The 13,192-nt window shown below is 36.8% G+C and overlaps 1 protein-coding gene and 1 long non-coding RNA gene across 2 annotated transcripts in view; one reads left to right on the forward strand and one right to left on the reverse strand.

Annotated features, from left to right (window-relative positions):
- Positions 1-13,192, reverse strand: part of nAChRalpha4 (nicotinic Acetylcholine Receptor alpha4) — a 700,819-nt gene that overhangs the window by 211,093 nt on the left and 476,534 nt on the right. The gene's annotated exons all lie outside the window — the stretch shown is intronic.
- LOC141481458 (uncharacterized) lies at positions 8,973-10,065 on the forward strand. The gene is made up of 4 exons (XR_012464992.1): positions 8,973-9,284; positions 9,339-9,497; positions 9,549-9,773; positions 9,830-10,065. It is a non-coding gene; the product is annotated as an uncharacterized lncRNA (long non-coding RNA).

Raw genomic sequence — 13,192 nt, forward strand, 5'->3', positions numbered from 1 at the left:
TACTTTCAACTGTGTTTTACTCTCCATCTGAATACTGCATGCACATATTTGAAGGAGGAAAAACTCTAAAAGTATATATGGTATGCATTAATATTTTTTCAATTTCCAATCAACTATTTGAAAACTTCAGGTAGTCTCAACTGACTGAGATTGTATGACGATACACTGAACTTATATAGAAATTATATTTAATGAAAGAGTGAGGTTTTTAGAGTAATGTGACGATGACAGTTGAATGTCAAGGTCAAAGATATAATTAGAATAATCAATTACATTTCATTCTTCATAATCATTCCTCAATTTTATTTTTCTGTTTTCTTGTCAACAAAAATTATTCGTAATCAGAAGGTAATAATGAAAAATATGGTTGTTTCCACTCAATTAATCAACTGCTATGTGAACATTGGCTTGATTACGACTGTGAAAATTTCAATTTTCATTGCGAATCGCACGTCAAAAGGTGATATCTCGGTTTTTCGTAGCCTGCAAAATTGACTTCCGGAAGATGCGCATCAAAAGATCTAACTCTCGCATCTGTTTGGATGTTTGTTGCTCCGCAGCCGCATCTATATCTTACCTTTAAATTTGTCTGGCTAAGTGTTCCTCTTACAGGATCCAAATACCTAACATAAATAAAATATTTTTTTATATGATTCAAGAACATTCACATTTCATTGAAGTTTAATAGTATTCAATGAGTATTTATACTTCAGCAGTTATACCGGCACTATAGACCACCCCCTCCACTTTTTTTAGCCCCGCCCCCTTAGCCAATCAGAATCAAGCACCCCCCTCCACTTTTTCAAGCCCCGTCCCATCAGCCAATCAGAATCAAGCACCCCCTCCACTTTTCAAGCCCCGCCCCCCCCTCAGCCAATCAGAGTCAAGCACTCCTTGACCGCAACAGGTAATCAGTGTGAAGCCACGCCCCTTCCGTACATGGTCATCCAGTCACGGATCCATCAACTCCCCAGTTGTCACTTATCGAAGCCATACTCCGCCCATTTGTTACACCCTTGCCAATTAGGCTAAGCCAGCAGGTCGGCCATTTTGAATCACGTGGTCGGTAGCACTGTCAGCTGTCAACATCAGATAGCACTGTCAGCTGTCAACTTCGGTTATCACGTGGTTGGAGGGGGAACTGTCAGGTTGTCACGTTGTCAAGCGCGCGCGCCGCCTATAATTATTTTTTGGAATTGAATAAATAAAAAAAGTTTTATGTTGAAATTGAAACCCCAGGGTCGTCGGCGTGCCAGGCGGGAGCCTTAGGTTTGACGCCAACGTGAGATCTTGAAAGTACTAGAGAAATGTTTGAATTGGTCTTACCAAGTGTCGCATGGTGGGGGTCATAAATCCCAAATTTTGGACCTCGAGCGGACCATCGATTTTTGGGAGGGTCGTTAAGTCATTTCTAATTTGGTGTGTGATTTGTTGCGGAGTGTTTGATTTGGGGTCTTTTGATTTGGGGCGGAGTCTTCGATTTTTGATGTTCGTTTCGAGTAGCCATTTCGAATCGCTTTGTCTATTGCACCCAGGAGTCATTGATTTGGAGGTGGGTTCTTTGATGAACATGTGAAAAATCCTCGCTCAATAGGTATCTCGTGGAGTTTTTTGTTTCAACAGCGAAGGACTTTTTAGATAGCAAAAAAAAAAATGTTGTTTTTGAAATGGCAATATAACTATGACAGGAGACTGGTCTTGTGTGAAATATGTGGCAAAGTGATGGGTCGTACCAGTATATATAAACATATGAATAATGTACATAATATATACAATTTTAAAGTTGTATTCGCATAAAACCTAAGAAAACGCACCCAATGTCTGGCGAGGTACTCTAGTAAAAAAAATGTGTACCGTTTCATTTAACAATAAATCTTATGCAAAATTTCATTTAAAAAAAGTGTTGAAGAACGCTGGAGAAGGACGAATTACCATTAGAATTTTTCCAAAAAAACGACATCACTAGAACTTTCGTTACTTTGATGAACATGTGAAAAATCCTCGCTCAATAGGTATCTCGTGGAGTTTTTTGTTTCAACAGCGAAAGACTATTTAGATAGCAAAAAAAATGTTGTTTTTGAAATTCTCATTTTGTTAATTTTGAATAAAAATTGCCTCACATTATTTATTTTTTTTCACACACACACACACACATTGACCTCAATACAAAAGACTGCATCAAAGAGAATATTTATTTTTCATCGTAAAAACCGCAACGCTAATTAGACGCTCGCTTGTTGACCGATTCATGAGCGTGGTCGGAGACAAAAACCCATTTCATCAGGTTATCGCACACTTTTATCTTTTATCACCGAAACAAAAATTTTGTACTTGAAAATACAAAAGGAAAAATATTTGAAGGAAGAGATTTTTTTTATAAACAATTTAGGGGTTTGTTTTTTTTGAGAATGTTACACTAATGAAGAACTATTCAGATAGCATTTGTCTGACATTTGCGAAAACAAAAATTCCGTACTCAAGAATACAAGGTGATAGTTTTGCAAAAAAAAATTGATATAGAGTTTGGTTTTTTTTTGCAAAATGTTATAAAAAATTACGTGTGATGAATATTTATACGAAAAGAAATTTTTCATAAAAATTTGTACGTAATTGTTTAAACTTTTGATATATTTGAAATACTTGGATTCATGGATGTGGTAAATTCAGTTTCGAGCAAATTTTCAGCATGCATTCGTTATATTTGAATACATTTATGAGTCATGGGATGTGGTAGATACAGTTTCGAGCAAATTTTTCAGCATGCATGAATACACTTATGAGTGATGGGATGTGGTAGATACAATTTCGTGCCATTTTTTTCAGCTGGATGCGGCACTTGTGGCGTCATCTCATATGATTGTCTATATAGAGGTCGCTGACGGCTGTGAAAAGCCGGCCCAAAAACATGGTTTTCACTAAAAACAAGCAAATTTTCCAGCATACAAATGTTATATTTGAATACATTTATGAGTCATGGGATGTGGTAGATACAATTTCACGCCATTTTTTTCAGCTGGGTGTGGCACTTGTGGCGTCATCTCATATGATTGTTTATATAGAGGTCGCTGACGGCTGTGAAAAGCCGGCCCAAAAACAAGGTTTTCACTAAAAACACAATTATAAAATGAAACGCGTGAACGAATTTTGATTTATTTCGGAGGATATTTTTGTTGATGTATGACAAATAAACTCGCTTTTATTTTTGATCGTATGATCCAGATGTCTAGGAAGGTCGCTCAAGGCGGGAAAAAAGGCCCTCCGAAAATTAGGTTTTTCATGGAAAAACACAGTCATAAAATGAAACGCGTGAATGAATTTTGATGTTTTTTTTTGTTCAGGAGTATATTTTTGTTCATGTATAACAAATAAACTAGATATTTTTGTGGGTTTTTCAGAACTATTACATGTAACGGACACGTGATCAAACCCCACCTATATATTGACGAAGATAAGCATTTGAGCTCAATGTGATCTTGTCAGTCTTCCTGTTCAAAAAAAAGTGAAAAAAAGTGCCTGAAATGGAAAAGTTTGTTATCATTGGAGATATTATACGCGAAATTCATAAATATGGTGTTCAAGGAAGATTTCTTGAATTCAAAATTGAGCCTGTACCTGAAGGATTTGAACCTACACGATGGGTGAAAGATGCCATCGAAGGAATTGTGGAAAAAGGTGTGGAAGGTTTGCATCCCACCGACCAAGTCGGATTCACTTTTTGCTTCAAGGACTTTGCTCGCGGTCAAGGATGGATGCGGTTCAAACCGGCTAGTGAAGTTACTTTTGATGATATTTGGGAGACACTTTCTTCAATATACCAGTCCAATTCGACGGGTCTCAACACCGTAACTTTTTTGTTTAGGCATAACAAGCGTTAGGATTCCTATAGGAAAAGGACGCCCTCTCAAGTTCAACAATTTTCAAGAGGAGTGTTCCAGCCGAAGAGGAATTATTTCAATAAAAAACAATGATAACCTCTGTCTTCCTCGTGCACTCGTTACGGCAATGGCTTTCGTTGACAAAGACTCCGACTTCACCAAAGTTCGTCAAGATATTGGAAAGTTACAAACAACAAGAGCTACACAATTGATGCAGAAAGCAGGCGTTTATATACCTGAAGAAGGCTCGGGCATCCCCGAACTGCAAAAATTTCAAGCCTGTTTAGAAGATTACCGAATTGTTGTGTATCAATATGAAACAAAGGGTCGTGACGTAATTTTCAAAGGACACGACAGCGACAAGAAGCTAAACCTTTTGTACCATGAGGGACATCACAATGTCATAACATCCTTGACAGGGGCTTTCGCTTATGAGACGGTGTATCGTTGTAGAAGGCTCCAAACGTAATGTTGCTATCTATATGTATGGTACGTACTTTAATGATATCCACAGGTAGATCGGATGCGTAATGCAAGTTGGGCTTGAGAAGGGTGGACGAAAAACCAACCTGCATTACGCATCCGATCTACCTGTGGATATCATTAAAGTACGTACCATACATATAGATAGCAACATTACGTTTGGAGCCTTCTACAACGATACACCGTCTCATAAGCGAAAGCCATTTCAAGGATGTTATGACATTGTGATGTCCTTCATGGTACAAAAGATTTAGCTTCTTGTCGCTGTCGGGTCCTTCTGAAAATTACGTCACGACCCTTTGTTTCATATTGATACACAACAATTCGGCTTGAAATTTTTGCAGTTCGGGGATGCCCAAGCCTTCTTCAGGTATATAAACGCCTGCTTTCTGCATCAATTGTGTAGATCTTGTTGTTTGCAACTTTCCAATATCTTGACGAACTTTGGTGAAGTCGGAGTCTTTGTCAACGAAAGCCATTGCCGTAACGAGTGTACGAGGAAGACAGAGGTTCTCATTGTTTTTTATTGAAATAATTTCTCTTCGGCTGGAACACTCCTCTTGAAAATTGTTGAACTTGAGAGGGCGTCCTTTTCCTATAGGAATCCTAACGCTTGTTATGCCTAAACAAAAAAGTTTCGGTGTTGAGACCCGTCGAATTGGACTGGTATATTGAAGAAAGTGTCTCCCAAATATAATCAAAAGTAACTTCACTAGCCGGTTTGAACCGCATCCATCCTTGACCGCGAGCAAAGTCCTTGAAGCAAAAAGTGAATCCGACTTGGTCGGTGGGATGCAAACCTTCCACACCTTTTTCCACAATTCCTTCGATGGCATCTTTCACCCATCGTGTAGGTTCAAATCCTTTAGGTACAGGCTTAATTTTGAATTCAAGAGATCTTCCTTGAAAACCATATTTATGAATTTTGCGTATAATATCTCCAATGATAACAAACTTTTCCATTTCAGGCACTTTTTTTCACTTTTTTTTTGAACAGGAAGACTGACAAGATCACATTGAGCTCAAATGCTTATCTTCGTCAATATATAGGTGGGGTTTGATCACGTGTCCGGTACATGTATTAGTTCTGAAAAACCCACAAAAATATCTAGTTTATTTGTTATACATGAACAAAAATATACTCCTGAACAAAAAAAACATCAAAATTCATTCACGCGTTTCATTTTATGACTGTGTTTTTCCTTGAAAAACCTTATTTTCGGAGGGCCTTTTTTCCCGCCTTGAGCGACCTTCATAGACATCTGGATCATACGATCAAAAATAAAAGCGAGTTTATTTGTCATACATCAACAAAAATATCCTCCGAAATAAATCAAAATTCGTTCACGCGTTTCATTTTATAATTGTGTTTTTAGTGAAAACCTTGTTTTTGGGCCGGCTTTTCACAGCCGTCAGCGACCTCTATATAAACAATCATATGAGATGACGCCACAAGTGCCACACCCAGCTGAAAAAAATGGCGTGAAATTGTATCTACCACATCCCATGACTCATAAGTATATTCAAATATAACATTTGTATGCTGGAAAATTTGCTTGTTTTTAGTGAAAACCATGTTTTTGGGCCGGCTTTTCACAGCCGTCAGCGACCTCTATATAGACAATCATATGAGATGACGCCACAAGTGCCGCACCCAGCTGAAAAAAATGGCGCGAAATTGTATCTACCACATCCCATGACTCATAAATGTATACAAATATAAAGAATGCATGCTGGAAAATTTGCTCGAAACTGAATTTACCACATCCATGAATCCAAGTATTTCAAATATATCAAAAGTTTAAACAATTACATAAAAATTTTCATGAGTAATTTCTTTTCGTATATATATTCATCACACTTAATTTTTTATAACATTTTGCAAAAAAAACCAAACTCTATATCAAATTTTTTTTTTGCAAAAATATCACCTTGTATTTTTGAGTACGAAATTTTTGTTTTCGCAAATGTCAGACAAATGCTATCTGAATAGTTCTTCATTAGTGTAACATTCTCAAAAAAAAACAAACCCCTAAATTGTTTATAAAAAAATCTCGTCCTTCAAATATTTTTCCTTTCGTATTTTCAAGTACAAAATTTTTGTTTCGGTGATAAAAGATAAAAGTGTGCGATAACCTATTGAAATGGGTTTTTGTCTCCGACCACGCTCATAAATCGGTCAACAAGCGTCTAATTAGCGTTGCGGTTTTTACGATAAACAATAAATATTCTCTTTGATGCAGTCTTATGTATTGAGGTCAATGTGTGTGTGTGTGAAAAAAAAAATAAATAATGTGAGGCAATTTTTTTTCAAAATTAACAAAATGGTAATTTTAAAAACAACATTTTTTTTTGCTATCTAAAAAGTCCTTCGCTGTTGAAACAAAAAAATCCACGAGATACCTATTGAGCGAGGATTTTTCACATGTTCATCAAAGTAACGAAAGTTCTAGTGATGTCGTTTTTTTGGAAAAATTCTAATGGTAATTCGTCCTTCTCCAGCGTTCTTCAACACTTTTTTTAAATGAAATTTTGCATAAGATTTATTGTTAAATGAAACGGTACACATTTTTTCACTAGAGTACCTCGCCAGACATTGGGTGCGTCTTCTTAAGTTTTATGCGAATACAACTTTAAAATTGTATATATTATGTACATTATTCATATGTTTATATATACTGGTACGACCCATCACTTTGCCACATATTTCACACAAGACCAGTCTCCTGTTATAGTTATATTGCCATTTCTTAAATTCTTCATACGAGCCCCAAGATTCTGTGTTGAATGGTATCCAATTGCCATCATTTTTACCGGAAGTGAAGTAACAATTATCACAAAGTGATTGACTTTTTGATAAATTTATTTCTTTGAGACAACTCTCGCAAAACATCTTCTTCTTCGACGTCTAAACAATCAATGACAATTTTTCACATTAACTCCATCTGATATAGCGTGATGATCAGCTGTTATTTAGATCACTTGGGTATTCTGACCCTTGTTTTGCCTAAACAAAAAGTTTCGGTGTTGAGATCCGTCGAATTTGACTGGTATATTGAAGAAATTCTTTCCCAAATATCATCAAAAGTAACTTCGCTAGCCGGTTTGAACCGCATCCATCCTTGACCGCGAGTAAAGTCCTTGGAGCAAAAAGTGAATCCGACTTGGTCGGTAGGATGCAAACCTTCCATGCCTTTTAACACAATTCCTTCGATGGCATCTTTCACCCATCGTGTAGGTTCGGCTCTTTTTGGTATAGGTTTAATTGTGAACTCAATAGTTCTTCCTTGAACACCGAAACGGCGACTGTTCTTAACATACTCCTTTTTGATAATGAATTTTTCCATTTTTCACGTCTATTCAGACTGACTGACACCGGCGAAATGAGCTTCACCAGTACATTTTCTATAAATTTGAAATTAATGTTGCCATCGGAGGTATGCAGAAAACCTCCACTATTGCTTACTGTTGATGTTGCAAAATGGTTTCGCTTCCTATTGGAGCTACGTCCGAACTTGTCGATAGTCATGATACAAAATGTTACACACATCGATATGATTCCAAAAATATGCGTTTTTTAACGTGATTACGGTGTTCAAAAATGGTCCTTTCAACGCATTGAATTTTTAGCATTTTTTGATACGTTTTTTTTTGGGGGGAAAATGAACGTTTTATCGCATAAAATTTTTGGCATTTTTTTGACACGATTTTTCGCGTCGTTTTTTGCATTATTTTGCATAGCGTGTTACAATGCAAATCATATGGGTTTTTGCACGAAATGATGGTTTGAAAAATAGGTTTTTTTCGATGCGATAGTTTTGACAAAACTGTACATTTGAACGCATCAAATTTTTGACATTTTTTTGGTACGATTTTCACGTCAGTTCTGCATTATTTATCGTATTATATTTTTGGAATAAAATACATGTCATTTATGGATGATTTATTACTGTATAATGTCGGCTTCTCTGAGTTCATTGAATATAGCTGTAATTTCATTATCATGTGACGTATTTCCAGCATCTTTCGAAGCTATAAGCAGCTTTAATCTATTGCATAACTCGTTCTGATCATCCCAATATACATACTCGAAAGGCTTGTCATTATATATCCAATGATGAGTATCGATGGCGTTCGTTTGTAGAATGCTGGAACCAACATCATTGCTATCGTAACCTTTACCAAGCGTTTGTCGCATAACTCGTTCGGATCATTCACTTTCCCAATTTCAGAGCTAGATACTTTTTTCTTATACTTTTTTGAGATTTCATAATTTTGTTTTTGCGCACAACATCGACTTCTCTACTGAGTGGTTTCATATTGACGAATTGCGTTTCCATCTCTATTCACACAAACTTATGTACTTGTCGAAACCTTTTCAATATCGCCCTTTATTCAAATCACATTCCCTGACAATACTTCCATACTTATCACGCCAACATTCGGCACACGTATAAGTTGTTTGGGTATCTTGAAATATGTCTGACACAAATAAATCAATGTCCTTATGCCGACCCATGGAATAATATTCATGAATTTTTTGCTGACCATCACAAGCTACATCATCGAATATGATCTTATCAAAAAAAGCACAATTTCCTTTTGCAAACTCATCAAAACCACTATCAAAATAAATTTTCCAGTTTAGTCATTACCACAAAAATCTTATTTTAATTATCTACCACAAAATTCTCCCATCCACGCTTCTGTCTACTATTTAATTCATGTTCTTTTACGTTTACAAACAATTGTCAGTTTTCACTTCGAGTCGACAACAGTTAGTATTTTAAAAGCTGTAACAATGAGTGATGAAAAAAATGTGAAATTTTTGATTGATAATGAAACTGCAAAATTTTGGAATTATATTGCAATCAAAACAAACAGATACACACACCCAATGTGTTTTTGGACGTATTTGGAAGAAAAGTATGTATATTCAAATGTATTTGTTGTGTGTTTTATGGTTTTTGAATTTTACAGTGATATTGATTTAGATGACATGCCAAGTAGTATTAAAATACCTGACTATTTAGTAAAAGAAAAGATTGAAAGGAGCAAGACTTTATTTTGGCAATACATTTCCAAAAAAATTCAGAAGTTTACTCCTGCTCGGAATCTATTAGGGTATTTGTTGGACAAGTATGTATTTTGGTTAATGTTTACCGTGTTTCTAATTGAGATTTTTTATAGTGATTTAGACTTATCTGATATGCCCAAAAACATTTCAATACCTGTGGAGGTATTAAATTCAATGGAAATAAAGAAAGAAGTGATTGAGTAAGTTGATTCATTTCTTTCACAACTGAAATTTAATATTGACTTTATCTTTGAATGTGAACCATCTCAACCCTCGGAATATGAGAACAACCTGAACCAACAGTCACAACTAATTGATGAATCATGTCTAAATATTTTGTGAGTTGTTCAAAACTATTTTCAATATCGAAAAATTTCATTGTGAATAATTTCAGCTGTCCATAAACTGTGACGATGTCCCCCGCTCCACCCACATTACTGCCTATTGATACATCTCATTCATCAATCATATGTAAACGTTGTGGAGTGACATTTTGTTTTTGCCCGTGGAGTCTCGAGTGGCATCAATCTCATCGCCAGGATCTTGCTATATATTACAAATGTAACGAAATGATGCAGATCACTCCTGAATAAATGATACATTTTGCTTGTCAACCGAAAACATAATTAAATGAATAAAATTTTTAAAAAATGTCTTCGATTTTATTTGACAACCATCATTATCTGAATTTCAAGAACGAAATAGTGATTGCGTTTCAAGTGGTATAGTCAATTTGGAAATTAATGGTTCATCTTTCATTGAACTTCCACATCAAATTGCAAAAAAACATGCATGTATCAATATTAAAAATAATGAAAATGCCTGTTTTTTTTTTTAGAAAATCCAGTGTAGATACATTCAGCCACATGCAAAATGCCTTCTGAACTATATGCCGATACTTATTATCTAGCGAAGATACATACTAGCGAAAATTCGTTTTATTCCATTTACTTCAAACTCGGAATTCATTTTCAGCATGTTGCCATCGAGGAAATTCCAACAAATGGGCTGTTTCATTGTTGATTGTGCCATCTATTAGTAAATTATAACGTTCTTGAAAAAAGTCTGAGTGCATTTTCAAAAAATTTGATTGTGTATTATTGTCAACATAACCATACTTTTCAAGATATTTTTTGCACATCAACTTACGATGGCTCGGCCATAGCCGAACTCAGTACCAAAAAAAAAATAACAACCGTCTTGAAATGAAATGAATTGATCAAATCTAAAAGTTTTGAAACATTCAACCTAATATCTTACATGACAAATATTTCCCTGACTGAGAAGATTTCCCAAGTGATTCTGTCGCTAACGTTTTTGTATTACTTTTTTCTTTTTTGACAAAACGAAAACATGCTATTTTGGGAAACGACTGATTTTTTTTTGCAAAAAATCTACGGCAATATCAAAATTTCATTTTTTTTTTGAAAATACCTACATCCTCTTTTTTTTCGCTTTCACCAAAACAAAAAAAAACAATACTTCTTTTTGGTCTCAATTACAATTCGAGTTGATTTATAAATTCTGATAGCGTTCGTTGTTTGCGATAATATTTTGCGGTCACTCACTTTCCATTTCAACGGTCAACAAGTCGCTTCCATATCAGGTTCTACACATAAAAACATTCCATATTTTTTTTATGACGAAGTGAGGGAGTCTTATTTTTTCAAAATCTTTTTTTTTTGGGGCTCAAAACGACTTAAAACATTATGCCGTCCTCTCTCTGTTTATGGTAGGTCGATAAACGTCTATTGGGTCTCGCTGTCGACAGAGAGAAACTTTGCGAAGTCGGTGGGGGGGGGCTGTCATGTTCTGGACGATAGCGCTCGCTGTTTTGCGGTAATCGTTTTCAGCGATCGTGGAAATTTCACTTTGATATCGACGTTTATGTATTGCTGTCATAATCTTTCGCTATATTCACTTATGTTTCACTTTGCGAGCTTTTACATTGTCTCTGAGGTCTTTGACCAAAAATTAGCCCACACCCCGGTCGTAATTTGAGGAACCACCACCAAATCGAGGTCCAAGTGGAGGGCCCAAATCGAGGTCCAAGTCAAGACCCAAATCGAGGTCCAAGTCGAGGGCCCAAATCGAGGTCCAAGTCGAGGCCCCAAATCGAGGTCCCAACATCAAGTCCAAATCATGCACCCACTCCAAAATCAAGAACCCACCTCCAAATCAATGACTCCTGGGTGCAATGGACAAAGCGATACGATGAACATCAAAAATCGAAGACTCCGCCCCAAATCAAAAGACCCCAAATCAAACACTCCGCAACAAATCACACACCAAATTAGAAATGACTTAACGACCCTCCCAAAAATCGATGGCCCGCTCGAGGTCCAAAATTTGGGATTTATGACCCCCACCATGCGACACTTGGTAAGACCAATTCAAACATTTCTCTAGTACTTTCAAGATCTCACGTTGGCGTCAAACCTAAGGCTCCCGCCTGGCACGCCGACGACCCTGGGGTTTCAATTTCAACATAAAACTTTTTTTATTTATTCAATTCCAAAAAATAATTATAGGCGGCACGCGCGCTTGACAACGTGACAACCTGACAGTTCCCCCTCCAACCACGTGATAACCGAAGTTGACAGCTGACACTGCTATCTGATGTTGACAGCTGACAGTGCTACCGACCACGTGATTCAAAATGGCCGACCTGCTGGCTTAGCTAAATTGGCAAGGGTGTAACAAATGGGCGGAGTATGGCTTCGATAAGTGACAACTGGGGAGTTGATGGATCCGTGACTGGATGACCATGTACGGAAGGGGCGTGGCTTCACACTGATTACCTGTTGCGGTCAAGGAGTGCTTGACTCAGATTGGCTGAGGGGGGGGGGGGCGGGGCTTGAAAAGTGGAGGGGGGTGCTTGATTCTGATTGACTGATGGGGCGGGGCTTGAAAAAGTGGAGGGGGGTGCTTGATTCTGATTGGCTGAGGGGGCGGGGCTAAAAAAAGTGGAGGGGATGGTCTATAGTGCCGGTATAACTGCTTACTTCTGATACCTATTACCTTCCAAAGCCACAATGATCCAAACTCCATTATATCATATAGTTATATACCTATGTAGGGGCCATACTTTGATGAAATTTCAGCTGTCATGAAATAAAAAAGTCTGGCATTCACAGGCTGCAATTCAATATTCACGCGAAAGAATGTAGTTATTTCGAGAACTTTTTTCTTCCAGATTGTATCTGAGAGTCACTTGCATGATCTACACTTTTTCTTCAACATCATTCACAGTTTAGCAAATATAATTTTTTTTATACGAAAACGATACGATTTTGATACGATATGGGATTTACCATAATTCATAACCATTGGTTCAATTTGGGTTTCAATCCTTTTTTTTTCACCATGAAATCATGGTTAGTAATACAAAAGTTGCTCCAAATCCTTTGTTTCGAATGTTGTATTGTTTTTTTGTCATTTCACCTTTTATTTGATCCTATTTATTCGGTGAACAGACTATAATGAACATTAAATGTTCAAGCCCGTCTCGGATATACCTACTCGGTAGGTTGAATGGACTGACGCCTATCAGAAAACAACTACTCCACTGGCTAATACTACGAACGGCGTTGATAATATTTAACACGCGTAAGTACAGGAATCTTCATAGAAAATTTCCTGCATATGCAATTGGCAATACAACGGAAAGAGTCGACCCTCAATTTTGGAACGGACAAACTGGCAGACCGATTTCGGGCTCCACTCGTCAGTGGAAGATAGTGTCTGCCCATCATCG

Source organism: Leptinotarsa decemlineata, unplaced genomic scaffold (assembly GCF_025532065.1).
Source record: "Leptinotarsa decemlineata unplaced genomic scaffold, Ldec_3_MD MMD2_tig00000199_RagTag_RagTag, whole genome shotgun sequence".
NCBI lineage: Eukaryota > Metazoa > Arthropoda > Insecta > Coleoptera > Chrysomelidae > Leptinotarsa > Leptinotarsa decemlineata.